Here is a 17,363-nt window from a genome sequence, read left to right as displayed (position 1 = left end):
AGCACAATTCAGAGATACACCTTTTTGCTATGAAATTAATTTGCTCGGTCAAATATAAAGCAATATTTTTTTTCTTCAGTAATGTCAGTTAAAAACATAGTGCTTGGATATATACATTAAAAAATCCTACTGTTAAAATGCCTTTTCTGTCTTTTACCATTTATAACAGTTATTTAATTAAATGGTTAACACTGAAAAATATGGCTCCTACGATCCCTTAAAGGTATGGCATTTTATTTTAAATAAACCCCTCAATAAAAGTTTAGAAAGTTTTTTCAAGCATCTATATCTCAGATTATTTGTGACATGTTCATAAATTATTGTGTTTCATATTAATGGATAGCTACGTTATTTCCTTTTCAATAACACCACATATAACACAATCCCCTTTTTACGCCCGAATACACGTCTTGTGAATGTGCCAAATTGACCATTTTTCTGTGCTCAAACAACGTAACACTAGGCACTAACCCCAATAGCGGGTGGAAAAACCATATGAAGCCACGATAGTCAGGCACCTCCTCCTCGTGCTGCTCTGGGCTCATCAACCTGTCACACGTTGCTGTAGAATAGTATTCCATTCCTCAACAAGGATTCGTCGCAGTTATTCAATGTGATTGCATTGGCTACTCTGGGCCCAGGGGTTATTTTAACGTGCCTCCTGGCACGTTCGTGCAGTGAGAATAGAAATCCGTGCAGGGAGAATAAAAAATCCGTGCTTAAAATATGTCTATACTAGTTTCAGCCCGAAATATTACTAAGAAATTAAAAAAGTTCCTCCACAAAGTAAGACTAATCTAGTCGGGAAATCCTATATTGTATAGTTTGTGGTGATCAGTCAAACATTCAATTGGCAGGGGAAATCAAGAACAACGCCCTTTCCTCCCAATTTTTTGGTCACTGTGGGGGAAAGCCACTGGACGAGAAAATCCGCAACATATATACCGGACAGAAATTGTCCAGAATTGCCCTGTGCACCTTCTTTTTTTTATACCGTTTAACACCTTAATTTGGGGCAAAAATAGTGTAATGTTGCAAATTACCACAACATATCACCTTTGTTTGTGCTAAAATAGTATAAAATGGAAAGGTTTTGCGCGCTTCATGCGCAATTGTCCCAGTAAAACAGGCCAAAATTATGGCCATCAGGAACATTTTCATCGCCGCTCATCGCTGATATGCTACCGTTGGCGTTTAAATAACGAAAGTCTTTGGATGGTACGAAGTGAGTTTCAAACGGTTTGCTTGATAAAACATAGGCCTACAGCGTATTATATATATGTTTTGTAAATGAAAGTTTTGTTTAAAATATTTCTCAATTGCGTGTAAGATAGTTGAATTTCTTTACCAAACGTTGGGCAAAGTTGATTTGAGGAGAGGCAAATTTGAACACATTGGTCCGATGATCACGGTGATGATGAAATCAAATAGTGATGAAAGATCCTCATCGTGATCAACATGGTCAGTGTCATTATTAGGCTTGAGAATTTCATTTCCAATGTTGAAGTTCTGGCAACACTGTAGCTTTGCCACAATCTTCTTACGGCACGCCAGCCGTCAGTAAAAATGGTGAAATCAAAACGGAAATTCTGACAAAACTATGACATATCGCTTACGGTGATGTGCGTTTAAAGTTGGGAAACATCCTTCATTAGCGAACTATATTACTTTGAAAAGCTAAAAGGTTGATCAAAACAAAAGCTCGTGGACAGAGTTGAAGCCTATCAAAATCGAAAATCTTATACTAAATAACTGAGTTTCAGGTCTAAGTTTAATACCAGTATCAAGCATTATAGTTTTTCCTGCCATTTACTGCAATATTGAAACTTATTGCTTTTCATTTGGCCGAGAAAAATAATTTTACATTGAAAAGGTGTAACTCAAAATTTTGTTCATTTCAATACCAAATTCGATCGTTTGTTGCCTCATTAAATGACTGAGTGAGGCTTGCCCAACAAAAGAATCGGTTGACCAGCGTTCAGAGTGCATAGTCATTTTGTTCGCAAGTACTAGACATCCATTTGAAATAGCGTTTGATATGGTGTATGACTTTATTTTCTTTGTACCGAACGCAAAAGGCAATAGACCATGTAGAAGCTGTGTGTTTTGTCGAAGGGAATTCTATCTTTCACCATTCTTTTGTCTACGTGTGTTTTTGCCGCAGTGCATAAAACGGGTGATGGAACGTAGTATAAAATTCCCGCCAAGGCCAAATCATTTCACATTTTGGGTGCATAAGTCCCCGTCGGCTACAATTGTAGCCGACGGGGACCCAGTTATGGCTGCCAGTGAGGTGTAGGAATGCGTGAAATGAGATTCATCTATATTCATAGATATTCGCTGTCGAAGTGACGTAATTAATCGGATTGGATGAATACAATTTTGACTAAATCGCCCTGCACTACAAGCAGGTTGCACTCATCACCTGTGTATGTCTGCAATCATAGATTGAATACAATACCACTCTTTTCAAAGATACTTATCTCACTGGAGCGAGTGATTAGAATGATACGGTTCAATGCATGTACCGCGTGAACGTTGTAGTGCAGAGCGATATAGTCAAAAATTGTATTCATCTATTGCTATGGTAGTTAATCCGATTATTACGTCACTTCGACAGCGAATTGCAGTTTAATTCGGTAGGGCTGAGGTTATACAATGCCATGTCTATTTTAATTAATCAACATTTTCCTGACATGCACTTTCATATCAATTATGATGAAAACGATAGTAGTGAAGGAAGTGAAGGATACTTATAATGGATATAATGACATTACTATTGTTGGCAGATAGGAAACTATCTTCCATTACTATCTTTAGGGTATTACTATGAAATATTATATCGTAAGATAGTAGCGCATCTGCTTATTAACACTAGGAGACACTTTTTTGTGTTGGATCATAGATTTTTCACGGATTTTTTAACCGATCACAGATTTTTATCTCCTAGTGTAACGGAGTATACTGAAAACTTATCAACTGTCGTATTCAATCCGTATACAAAATGATAAAAAGTGAAGTAACTTTACCGGCAATATGATTAACAGTTGGCGTTTGAGTACACGTAGCCTAAAAGTTTGCACGCAATGCTGTCTTGCTTCAATAGTGAAACCGACTTAGGCACCATATCCAATTTGGTCATATAGAACTATCGGAGCCCGGTTTGGTACCGATGACTCTTAACATCACTACCTGGAGATGTAATATATTGTATCAAGCATAATAATTAACAATTTGCATAGTGCTATTGTTTTTCATTTAAATAAAAACGAATGCACTATACAAAGTTCAGGGTACGACAGAAAGTGTCATCGGTACCTCTTCGGGCACCGATAGCGCTATACGCCGTAGAAGTGACGTAGTTAATCGGATTAACTACCATAGCAATAGATGAATACAATTTTGGCTATATCGCCCCGCACTACAACGTTCATGCGGTACCGATGCATTGAACCATAGATTGCACCTGTAAGATTAGTCTATTTGAAAAGAGCGGTATTGTATTCAATCTATTATATGTGACCATACAGCACGAATGAGCCGTAAATGTCCTCAATTGTATTCTGAGTTACAGTGTAAAATGGGCATGAAGGTCATATTCATAGGTATTTCAATTTGGTGCTACGTGTATCTCATTAAATGAGGTACACGTAGCACCCAATTGAGGTACCTATGAATACGACCTTCATGCCCATTTTACACTGTAACTAAGAATACAATTGAGGACATTTACGGCTCATTCGTGCTGTACGGTCACATATGATTGAAGACAGGTGATGAGTTCAACCTGCTGCAGTGCAGCGCGGTATATTCAAAAATTGTATTCATCTATTGCTATGGTAGTTAATCCGATTATGACGTCACTTCTACGGCGTATAGGACCAAAAAAGATGATGTGCCTTATCCAAAATTAATTCACTTTTATTTGGTATCTGAGTACACTTTTCGGATTTAGCTCCAGATCCCTTAAAGGTATGGCATTTTATTTTAAATAAACCCCTCAATAAAAGTTTAGAAAGTTTTTTCAAGCATCTATATCTCAGATTATTTGTGACATGTTCATAAATTATTGTGTTTCATATTAATGGATAGCTACGTTATTTCCCTTTTCAATAACACCACATATAACACAATCCCCTTTTTACGCCCGAATACACGTCTTGTGAATGTGCCAAATTGACCATTTTTCTGTGCTCAAACAACGTAACACTAGGCACTAACCCCAATAGCGGGTGGAAAAACCATATGAAGCCACGATAGTCAGGCACCTCCTCCTCGTGCTGCTCTGGGCTCATCAACCTGTCACACGTTGCTGTAGAATAGTATTCCATTCCTCAACAAGGATTCGTCGCAGTTATTCAATGTGATTGCATTGGCTACTCTTGGTCCAGGGGTTTTTTTAACGTGCCTCCTGGCACGTTCGTGCAGTGAGAATAGAAATCCGTGCAGGGAGAATAAAAAATCCGTGCTTAAAATATGTCTATACTAGTTTCAGCCCGAAATATTACTAAGAAATTAAAAAAGTTCCTCCACAAAGTAAGACTAATCTAGTCGGGAAATCCTATATTGTATAGTTTGTGGTGATCAGTCAAACATTCAATTGGCAGGGGAAATCAAGAACAACGCCCTTTCCTCCCAATTTTTCGGACAATAGTGGGGGAAAGCCTCTGGACGAGAAAATCCGCAACATATATACCGGACAGAAATTGTCCAGAATTGCCCTGTGCACCTTCTTTTTTTATACCGTTTAACACCTTAATTTGGGGCAAAAATAGTGTAATGTTGCAAATTACCACAACATATCACCTTTGTTTGTGCTAAAATAGTATAAAATGGAAAGGTTTTGCGCGCTTCATGCGCAATTGTCCCAGTAAAACAGGCCAAAAATTATGGCCATCAGGAACATTTTCATCGCCGCTCATCGCTGATATGCTACCGTTGGCGTTTAAATAACGAAAGTCTTTGGATGGTACGAAGTGAGTTTCAAACGGTTTGCTTGATAAAACATAGGCCTACAGCGTATTATATATATGTTTTGTAAATGAAAGTTTTGTTTAAAATATTTCTCAATTGCGTGTAAGATAGTTGAATTTCTTTACCAAACGTTGGGCAAAGTTGATTTGAGGAGAGGCAAATTTGAACACATTGGTCCGATGATCACGGTGATGATGAAATCAAATAGTGATGAAAGATCCTCATCGTGATCAACATGGTCAGTGTCATTATTAGGCTTGAGAATTTCATTTCCAATGTTGAAGTTCTGGCAACACTGTAGCTTTGCCACAATCTTCTTACGGCACGCCAGCCGTCAGTAAAAAATGGTGAAATCAAAACGGAAATTCTGACAAAACTATGACATATCGCTTACGGTGATGTGCGTTTAAAGTTGGGAAACATCCTTCATTAGCGAACTATATTACTTTGAAAAGCTAAAAGGTTGATCAAAACAAAAGCTCGTGGACAGAGTTGAAGCCTATCAAAATCGAAAATCTTATACTAAATAACTGAGTTTCAGGTCTAAGTTTAATACCAGTATCAAGCATTATAGTTTTTCCTGCCATTTACTGCAATATTGAAACTTATTGCTTTTCATTTGGCCGAGAAAAATAATTTTACATTGAAAAGGTGTAACTCAAAATTTTGTTCATTTCAATACCAAATTCGATCGTTTGTATTGCCTCATTAAATGACTGAGTGAGGCTTGCCCAACAAAAGAATCGGTTGACCAGCGTTCAGAGTGCATAGTCATTTTGTTCGCAAGTACTAGACATCCATTTGAAATAGCGTTTGATATGGTGTATGACTTTATTTTCTTTGTACCGAACGCAAAAGGCAATAGACCATGTAGAAGCTGTGTGTTTTGTCGAAGGGAATTCTATCTTTCACCATTCTTTTGTCTACGTGTGTTTTTGCCGCAGTGCATAAAACGGGTGATGGAACGTAGTATAAAATTCCCGCCAAGGCCAAATCATTTCACATTTTGGGTGCATAAGTCCCCGTCGGCTACAATTGTAGCCGACGGGGACCCAGTTATGGCTGCCAGTGAGGTGTAGGAATGCGTGAAATGAGATTCATCTATATTCATAGATATTCGCTGTCGAAGTGACGTAATTAATCGGATTGGATGAATACAATTTTGACTAAATCGCCCTGCACTACAAGCAGGTTGCACTCATCACCTGTGTATGTCTGCAATCATAGATTGAATACAATACCACTCTTTTCAAAGATACTTATCTCACTGGAGCGAGTGATTAGAATGATACGGTTCAATGCATGTACCGCGTGAACGTTGTAGTGCAGAGCGATATAGTCAAAAATTGTATTCATCTATTGCTATGGTAGTTAATCCGATTATTACGTCACTTCGACAGCGAATTGCAGTTTAATTCGGTAGGGCTGAGGTTATACAATGCCATGTCTATTTTAATTAATCAACATTTTCCTGACATGCACTTTCATATCAATTATGATGAAAACGATAGTAGTGAAGGAAGTGAAGGATACTTATAATGGATATAATGACATTACTATTGTTGGCAGATGGGAAACTATCTTCCATTACTATCTTTAGGGTATTACTATGAAATATTATATCGTAAGATAGTAGCGCATCTGCTTATTAACACTAGGAGACACTTTTTTGTGTTGGATCATAGATTTTTCACGGATTTTTTTTAACCGATCACAGATTTTTATCTCCTAGTGTAACGGAGTATACTGAAAACTTATCAACTGTCGTATTCAATCCGTATACAAAATGATAAAAAGTGAAGTAACTTTACCGGCAATATGATTAACAGTTGGCGTTTGAGTACACGTAGCCTAAAAGTTTGCACGCAATGCTGTCTTGCTTCAATAGTGAAACCGACTTAGGCACCATATCCAATTTGGTCATATAGAACTATCGGAGCCCGGTTTGGTACCGATGACTCTTAACATCACTACCTGGAGATGTAATATATTGTATCAAGCATAATAATTAACAATTTGCATAGTGCTATTGTTTTTCAGTTAAATAAAAACGAATGCACTATACAAAGTTCAGGGTACGACAGAAAGTGTCATCGGTACCTCTTCGGGCACCGATAGCGCTATACGCCGTAGAAGTGACGTAGTTAATCGGATTAACTACCATAGCAATAGATGAATACAATTTTGGCTATATCGCCCCGCACTACAACGTTCATGCGGTACCGATGCATTGAACCATAGATTGCACCTGTAAGATTAGTCTATTTGAAAAGAGCGGTATTGTATTCAATCTATTATATGATTGAAGACAGGTGATGAGTTCAACCTGCTGCAGTGCAGCGCGGTATATTCAAAAATTGTATTCATCTATTGCTATGGTAGTTAATCCGATTATGACGTCACTTCTACGGCGTATAGGACCAAAAAAGATGATGTGCCTTATCCAAAATTAATTCACTTTTATTTGGTATCTGAGTACACTTTTCGGATTTAGCTCCAGATCCCTTAAAGGTATGGCATTTTATTTTAAATAAACCCCTCAATAAAAGTTTAGAAAGTTTTTTCAAGCATCTATATCTCAGATTATTTGTGACATGTTCATAAATTATTGTGTTTCATATTAATGGATAGCTACGTTATTTCCTTTTCAATAACACCACATATAACACAATCCCTTTTTACGCCCGAATACACGTCTTGTGAATGTGCCAAATTGACCATTTTTCTGTGCTCAAACAACGTAACACTAGGCACTAACCCCAATAGCGGGTGGAAAAACCATATGAAGCCACGATAGTCAGGCACCTCCTCCTCGTGCTGCTCTGGGCTCATCAACCTGTCACACGTTGCTGTAGAATAGTATTCCATTCCTCAACAAGGATTCGTCGCAGTTATTCAATGTGATTGCATTGGCTACTCTGGGCCCAGGGGTTATTTTAACGTGCCTCCTGGCACGTTCGTGCAGTGAGAATAGAAATCCGTGTAGGGAGAATAAAAAATCCGTGATTAAAATATGTCTATACTAGTTTCAGCCCGAAATATTACTAAGAAATTAAAAAAGTTCCTCCACAAAGTAAGACTAATCTAGTCGGGAAATCCTATATTGTATAGTTTGTGGTGATCAGTCAAACATTCAATTGGCAGGGGAAATCAAGAACAACGCCCTTTCCTCCCAATTTTTTGGTCACTGTGGGGGAAAGCCACTGGACGAGAAAATCCGCAACATATATACCGGACAGAAATTGTCCAGAATTGCCCTGTGCACCTTCTTTTTTTTATACCGTTTAACACCTTAATTTGGGGCAAAAATAGTGTAATGTTGCAAATTACCACAACATATCACCTTTGTTTGTGCTAAAATAGTATAAAATGGAAAGGTTTTGCGCGCTTCATGCGCAATTGTCCCAGTAAAACAGGCCAAAAATTATGGCCATCAGGAACATTTTCATCGCCGCTCATCGCTGATATGCTACCGTTGGCGTTTAAATAACGAAAGTCTTTGGATGGTACGAAGTGAGTTTCAAACGGTTTGCTTGATAAAACATAGGCCTACAGCGTATTATATATATGTTTTGTAAATGAAAGTTTTGTTTAAAATATTTCTCAATTGCGTGTAAGATAGTTGAATTTCTTTACCAAACGTTGGGCAAAGTTGATTTGAGGAGAGGCAAATTTGAACACATTGGTCCGATGATCACGGTGATGATGAAATCAAATAGTGATGAAAGATCCTCATCGTGATCAACATGGTCAGTGTCATTATTAGGCTTGAGAATTTCATTTCCAATGTTGAAGTTCTGGCAACACTGTAGCTTTGCCACAATCTTCTTACGGCACGCCAGCCGTCAGTAAAAAATGGTGAAATCAAAACGGAAATTCTGACAAAACTATGACATATCGCTTACGGTGATGTGCGTTTAAAGTTGGGAAACATCCTTCATTAGCGAACTATATTACTTTGAAAAGCTAAAAGGTTGATCAAAACAAAAGCTCGTGGACAGAGTTGAAGCCTATCAAAATCGAAAATCTTATACTAAATAACTGAGTTTCAGGTCTAAGTTTAATACCAGTATCAAGCATTATAGTTTTTCCTGCCATTTACTGCAATATTGAAACTTATTGCTTTTCATTTGGCCGAGAAAAATAATTTTACATTGAAAAGGTGTAACTCAAAATTTTGTTCATTTCAATACCAAATTCGATCGTTTGTATTGCCTCATTAAATGACTGAGTGAGGCTTGCCCAACAAAAGAATCGGTTGACCAGCGTTCAGAGTGCATAGTCATTTTGTTCGCAAGTACTAGACATCCATTTGAAATAGCGTTTGATATGGTGTATGACTTTATTTTCTTTGTACCGAACGCAAAAGGCAATAGACCATGTAGAAGCTGTGTGTTTTGTCGAAGGGAATTCTATCTTTCACCATTCTTTTGTCTACGTGTGTTTTTGCCGCAGTGCATAAAACGGGTGATGGAACGTAGTATAAAATTCCCGCCAAGGCCAAATCATTTCACATTTTGGGTGCATAAGTCCCCGTCGGCTACAATTGTAGCCGACGGGGACCCAGTTATGGCTGCCAGTGAGGTGTAGGAATGCGTGAAATGAGATTCATCTATATTCATAGATATTCGCTGTCGAAGTGACGTAATTAATCGGATTGGATGAATACAATTTTGACTAAATCGCCCTGCACTACAAGCAGGTTGCACTCATCACCTGTGTATGTCTGCAATCATAGATTGAATACAATACCACTCTTTTCAAAGATACTTATCTCACTGGAGCGAGTGATTAGAATGATACGGTTCAATGCATGTACCGCGTGAACGTTGTAGTGCAGAGCGATATAGTCAAAAATTGTATTCATCTATTGCTATGGTAGTTAATCCGATTATTACGTCACTTCGACAGCGAATTGCAGTTTAATTCGGTAGGGCTGAGGTTATACAATGCCATGTCAATTTTAATTAATCAACATTTTCCTGACATGCACTTTCATATCAATTATGATGAAAACGATAGTAGTGAAGGAAGTGAAGGATACTTATAATGGATATAATGACATTACTATTGTTGGCAGATGGGAAACTATCTTCCATTACTATCTTTAGGGTATTACTATGAAATATTATATCGTAAGATAGTAGCGCATCTGCTTATTAACACTAGGAGACACTTTTTTGTGTTGGATCATAGATTTTTCACGGATTTTTTTTAACCGATCACAGATTTTTATCTCCTAGTGTAACGGAGTATACTGAAAACTTATCAACTGTCGTATTCAATCCGTATACAAAATGATAAAAAGTGAAGTAACTTTACCGGCAATATGATTAACAGTTGGCGTTTGAGTACACGTAGCCTAAAAGTTTGCACGCAATGCTGTCTTGCTTCAATAGTGAAACCGACTTAGGCACCATATCCAATTTGGTCATATAGAACTATCGGAGCCCGGTTTGGTACCGATGACTCTTAACATCACTACCTGGAGATGTAATATATTGTATCAAGCATAATAATTAACAATTTGCATAGTGCTATTGTTTTTCATTTAAATAAAAAACGAATGCACTATACAAAGTTCAGGGTACGACAGAAAGTGTCATCGGTACCTCTTCGGGCACCGATAGCGCTATACGCCGTAGAAGTGACGTAGTTAATCGGATTAACTACCATAGCAATAGATGAATACAATTTTGGCTATATCGCCCCGCACTACAACGTTCATGCGGTACCGATGCATTGAACCATAGATTGCACCTGTAAGATTAGTCTATTTGAAAAGAGCGGTATTGTATTCAATCTATTATATGATTGAAGACAGGTGATGAGTTCAACCTGCTGCAGTGCAGCGCGGTATATTCAAAAATTGTATTCATCTATTGCTATGGTAGTTAATCCGATTATGACGTCACTTCTACGGCGTATAGGACCAAAAAAGATGATGTGCCTTATCCAAAATTAATTCACTTTTATTTGGTATCTGAGTACACTTTTCGGATTTAGCTCCAGATAAGTACAGTGATTTGAAAAAAACAAAAACATTTATTTGTTTTAAGAAGTAAATGCTCGTTTTAATCAACACACATTCTCGATAAAGTCCTTTCGTCATGATAAAAACTTATTTAGCCAATGACGACATGGGAACATCAGGTGAAATATTTTTTTCGGGATGTGATCGGACGCCATAAGAAACATTGTTAGGGTTGACTGTCTGGGTGTGAAGCCTGACGGTTCACTTGATTATCATGATTATGTGTTGATAATTTTCGGGTGGGTAAAAGTCAGTAATATACCGTATGTGATACTCGTATCATTTGAAAACTTGGATTTCAAGCTTCTAGACAGATTTGAATTGAAATTTTAACGTAATATGTTCCTAAATAGAAACTGAAAATTAAGTAGGTGATTTCGACTGATTAACATACAAATTAATTTCTGCAATATAGTGCAATGAAATCGGGGAGCACTCAACCTCAGAGGTGACGGGTATTATCTCTCGGTTTAAAATGAATGAGTATAAACATGATAAAAGTAACGTTTGCTGACTCGATGCCTGTGTGAACGCACTATAAATCACTGCCCTTTTAATTTTAAAGAAATGAGCTCTGCTTATGAAATTGGCAAAGTAATGATATTAATTACTATATCATCCATTTTGTAAGATAAGAAGGTTTTCACGCCAATTTTTTGGCGTCACAGGGGCTCGTGGCGCAACTTTGGACGATGCTCCCTCCGTCAGGCTCGGTGTTATTAATCTCTTTAATTAAACATATGCGCATCACACCACTCTTTAATTTGAAAGGTAGTGGCCCATGAAGAGCTTTAGAATATAAGTTGGTTGAGGGAAGCTGTTGGTGCTGAGTATCACTTAAGGCATTAACGAGAACGAAAGACACTTCTTCGTTTTCTCTACGAATCGAAACTGAGGTAAGCTCATACTGTATTTATCTGGTTTTCACACGTTATGCTGATAATAGCTAAATGTTACAATAATTTGCTTTCATTGAGTAAAGACACAGTTTATATTGCTCTGGGCTGATTGTTCCAGTGTACTTTTGTACTATTTTCCTGACACTTCTGTGAGCTCTGGAATTGGTAATTCTGGCTACTGAACCTTACCTACTTCTGTGCCTACATTTGTTGTTTGTTTTTCTCCCTCTGTATACCGTCTAGCTTGTATTTTTACTTGTTTTTCCACATCTAGTTGTTTTTTCAAATAATATGAAAAAAGGAATATTGAAAATATTGTTTCATCGGTGGTGTAAAGAATTGGTATTCCCCTGTGCATACCGTATTTAATTAAAACTAACAGATTATTTACTATGGCATGCCAAAACTGACATGGTTTTACTTCGATACATTTTAAGATTGCCATATCTTTGGAAGTAGATAATTAACAGCAAGTTAAAAAAAAGGTTATTATTCTGCTTTTACTGACATTAAACCAAGAGAGCCCGTATATATTTAATATTTTTCCTGGATTGTATAAATATTTGAGATAAACGCTGTTGTATAAACTAATATTTGGCTTTCTTTTTCTGAAACTGAGGAAAAGGTTTCTTCTGCAGCAGTGTACTTCGGTTATATTTATAAATGCGCTTTTATAAATACGCACGTGACTAGCTGTGACTCATGGGCACGACATACCAAGACCAGCAAGCGTGACCAAATCCTTATGCATTGACCACTTTTCAGAAAAAGGATAGGAACTCTGTAGATAAATATCATTAAATTTAAGTATTAATTGAATAGCAAAATAATTACACATAGGGGAATTCAGAAGTTGTAATATGGTATCAAAAAAAAACATTTTGAAAGTATTTGACGACGGGAAAAATATTCAACGACGGAAACGTTTACAATATAATCACAAAGTTGAACAAAATAGACAATTCATGTTGTTCCGCTTTTGTATTCAAATGTATATAAAGACCACACGCTCCACCTTTGCATTCAAATGTATAGAAAGACCACACGCTACGTAGAAGGTCACTTCGAAACTTGCTCTCTACAAGCTGTTATGGTAGCGCGGAGGTGGTAAAGTGCATATTTATAAAAGCGCATTTATAAATATAACGAAGTACACTGTTCAACATACAAAGATATTTGAGCTTTTAAACTGCTAAGATGTTTGTACAAAAGTATAGAAAAGTAAAAATACGCCTACGTTTACATATCTTTGGATTAATCTTTATAGATAATATAAGCCATTGCTAATTATGTCTAATAATTAATACAAGAAGTGTTTCTATTTCGTTCACTAACACAGGTACATATTGAAGATGGCCAGTAAACTTCTAATCACTTTAATGGCATTGAGTCTCTTTGTAGCGATAGTTGTTGCAGCGCCATATCTTGAGGCAGGAGATGATGATGAGGACGGTGATTTCGAAGTAGAGACATTTGAAGATTTGATGGATAAACGTGGTGCGAAGGGCACGGGCAAGGGCAGGAACAAGTGGGAGCGTAAGTGTTTTATTATATTGTTTTTGTTTAAAAAATTTGACGATTTGAGGCCCAATGTTTAGAAAAATCGATTCCGATGGGATACTCCTAGCCCCAGTTGCATTTGCCGTAAAATTTGGGCAAGCGTAGGGAGCTGCAACAAGTTTTTCATGAGCATCCCTCTCCATTTCAAAACCTGGATCCGTTCCTGGACCAGTGCAGTAAAGCTCAGTATGGACGAATATTTTTACAAAATGTGCTTCATAAATACCTGTTGTGAAGATGCGTCTGTCTCTAGCACAATCCGCATAAATTTTTGCGTTTTCTTTATTCTACCCGTGTTGCCCACATGCACTTGGGTCTTTCGAATTCCGGCCTTAAACCGGCAATTCATTATAGTCACGACTATCTTGCACTGCAATCATATGAGAATTTAACTACTACAATGCGGATTAATTATGGCAATATTTCAAGAAAAATATAAAACAATGAGCGAAAACAAATCATTTCAAAGCATTAAGGTGCAATAATACAATTTGTCTACTTTGTACTTTCCAGTGATATTAAAGCAATTTTTCATACAAACAATTAAATTCTTTCTTCATTTAATTTTCAAGCATTTTAAAATAATTTATATAATAGTTTTCTGCACACTTTCCTTCGAAGGTTGAATTTCCAAACAACGGTTCCTATGCTCACGATGATTAAACTTTTGATATCAAATTTGGTATCAACCTTTATTATATAAATTAATTCGCCATAAACTCATCAGACTCTGATTAAATGCGGATGGAACTAGTGGCGACTTTTTAATTTGGCTGTGTTTATTTAAAACAACGGTAGTACTACGAAGGGAGTTGTACGACCCCTGAGGGTTTTTATCCGACATAAAAACAAAAATGCCCGTGATTACGTCTAAACGACTTAAATTAGTATTTTTTGATCCTAGCATCCTCTTTTTATGACATTTTTCAGTAGATATCCACGGAATAAGCTTATTCCCAAAATTTTAGCTGATTCCGATTTTGTGTTTGCGAGTTATGCAGTGATTATGTGTATTTCACTGCTCCATAGGCCACTGTTGTAATTTCCCAGAACGTAATTCAAATTTGGCGATATTTGCTAAACGAATTGATATGCAAGAAATTTTTGTACATAAACATTATGAAGCCAGAGCTTTCCAGTGATATAAAAAAATCCCCGCTTTTATTTTAGTTTTAGAAAAGCGGGGGGATGAGGCTGTGTATCACAAAATGCCCTTTAAAGCAGATTCATCCTTTGCACTAATTTTAGGACCGACCATCAAAAATGACCATAGACGGGGGTTTGCGAGGCCCACCATAGGTTTCTACACTATAAAGTACAAGATTTTCATTTTGTTCTTGTAAAATTATTCCAAGAGTAATCGAATTTTTACTTGGTAGATCGCGTGCTCGTAAAATCAATTTTGCTCATACTAATTTGTACATAACCATATTTTCCAATTTGCGACGGCATGCTCATATTATACTGTCAGAGCAACATTATGTGGGGATTGTTTGGACTTATTCTGGTATCACTGGATAAAGAGGACTCAAAGTTATACATCGGTACCAAATAAAAATAAAATGGCATATGTGATCGTACACTACGAATCAGCTGTAAAGTCGGCCCGGTCAATTTTGTTTTATTTCGTGTTTAGAAAATATATATCATAAGCTTTAAAATAGTATATCATTTGACTTCAAACAATATCCAGAAGCGGGGTTATGGATTGTTGAACTCTGCTCCTTCAAGAAAATGGTACCTTTTTTCGGTTCTACATGTGTCTCTTTTTCCACAGTGCTGGTAATAAATATTAAACAGTCATTGGCGGTCATTATTTTCAAATCATCCTCAAGTCAAAGAGGTTCAGGAAAGTACTCTCATTGTTAATTGTTGGTTATCTAGACAAAATACAATGCTTTGTAGCCCACCACTTGAACAGGATTTAGCCAAAGCAAACAAAGACTAGAGCTATTTAATGATTCTATAGAAATGGGTAGAAGCTTATTATCCTCTTCAGCAATAGTATTATTGATTGGTTTAAACAGTGTAAATGAGATACTTGTCGCAACAAATTGAGGTACATATGAATACGACCTTCACTTTACGGCTTAATTTTAGTGTACGGCCACATATAACATTTATAACCTCTTCGTATTATTTGAAACAAAAAGTGGCTTAGTAGTACAAGGGTTAACCTATATAATTTCTTTTCCCTTCTTCTAGTTTGCCCACCACCCAATAGCAACTGCGTCTGCAATGCAAAATACGCTACAAACGACCGGAGATATTTTTCTCATTGTTAAGGTACGTGATTATGTATAAGTTTATGTGAGTGCTTTGAGGATGGGTGTCGTGGCAAGGGGATTTAGGTGAATGGGGTTGAGTGGGATGTGTGTGCAGAGCAGGGTGTTGGTTGTGTGTAGGGGTGGGTGTGTGGGGATGTGTATGTACGTTTTGTGGGTGGGTGAGTGTGTTTTGGAATTCTAGGAACAGGAATAGTGCCAACACCCCCTCCCCGTAGAATCCCAGTTGTTCACTTGGAAAGGCTCAAAGATACTGTTAGAGCATAGGCCTTGAAGGCATATGTTTAGAGTCATTGTAGAGCATATGCATGGCACTGACCACAACCTTAGGTATGCCATAATGTTGGTGCACTGAAAATATAATCGATCTCTTGATAGTCTCAGGCATTAATGGCGCTTGACGTTATCCGGCTGTTGTGATGGAGTCAAAATCTTTCTTTAAGTCGTCAAAAGTGACTGTCAGGGAAGTAGAGAATAAACGATAGGAATATTTGATTTTACTCTCCTCTACTGTGTGATAGACGACAGACAGGTCCAATATGTTGAGTAGTGGATGCCGGCTGCGGCATGCAGAAACCAATGAAATTCAGCGCTAACTCATAGCCACTGACTAATTTTGCTGAGCACAGCTTCGTTTAGATCAAAACCAGCCTGGTTGCTCCTCAGTAAAGGATCAAGAATATGGCCAATGCTGTATTAACAATACAACATGCATGGGCAGATAAGAGCTGTGGAAAATCGTCAGATGTACCTGCCTGGGGGGGGGGGACTTGAACTCCAGACCCTCGGATCAACTAAATTTATGTTTCGATGTATGGGGAATTTAATTCTTATTTGATTATTTGTGTCGTGTGTATATGTTGTATGTTGGGGTGTGTAGGATGGCTGCATGCAAATTTGTAAATTCTATACACTACAAGTAACAATTTTATAATATATATCTTGTTTCTTTCTCTTTGTTCCAGACTGTTAACCAGACTAGCTAGTTGACAATGTGTCATTCTAAATCTATCTCCATCGCTGCCAGCAAACACCAAAGACTTTATTTGATCAAGAAATAATTAGTTACATTTACATGCTATTAAGATATAATGTAATAAAATGTTAGTGAGATTGGTCAATCGTATTCGTTTTTGACACGCGGTCTCCTGGCGATATTATAACGCTCATCCAACTGAGGGCAATTGATCAGATTCAATTTAAACCTTTTCTGCGAATTTTGTATTTGTATTTGGAATTGTATTTCATTTCACTCACAAGGTAAATAATAAGATTTTTGATTAATAATACCATTATAATAAAATGTGCGCAAATTTTAATTTCAAAGAGTTTCGCCTTTTTCATTGTGCGTGAATGGGTGGGGTATGGGGATGTAAGAAACATTGTCAGTGTAAGCAACTGACGTGATTAGACCGCACTAGGTGATCTACCGTGAACGTGCCTGTGATGTCAATTTGGTGCCTTTTAAGAGTGCTGATTGGTTACGGTGGCATCACGTGACATCCAGTGTTTACCTATCGCGTTCACGTTCGTTCCTCTAGTGTTGTCTATTGACCAATCATGCTCTTGGACAATTAGCTATAGATACTTAAAAGGGCATTTCGTGATCCA

At 37.3% G+C, this 17,363-nt stretch overlaps 1 long non-coding RNA gene across 1 annotated transcript; it reads left to right on the top strand.

Moving 5' to 3' along the window:
• The first annotated feature begins 11,772 nt into the window (after window positions 1-11,772).
• LOC140156347 (uncharacterized) lies at window positions 11,773-17,081 on the top strand. The gene is made up of 4 exons (XR_011859532.1): window positions 11,773-11,904; window positions 13,247-13,443; window positions 15,673-15,753; window positions 16,718-17,081. It is a non-coding gene; the product is annotated as an uncharacterized lncRNA (long non-coding RNA).
• Window positions 17,082-17,363: the final 282 nt, after the last annotated feature.

The sequence above is a fragment of the Amphiura filiformis genome, chromosome 7, assembly GCF_039555335.1.
Source record: "Amphiura filiformis chromosome 7, Afil_fr2py, whole genome shotgun sequence".
In the NCBI taxonomy this organism is placed as follows: Eukaryota; Metazoa; Echinodermata; class Ophiuroidea; order Amphilepidida; family Amphiuridae; genus Amphiura; species Amphiura filiformis.
Note: the sequence above shows the minus strand (reverse complement) of the source record. Positions and strands in the feature narration are given on the sequence as shown.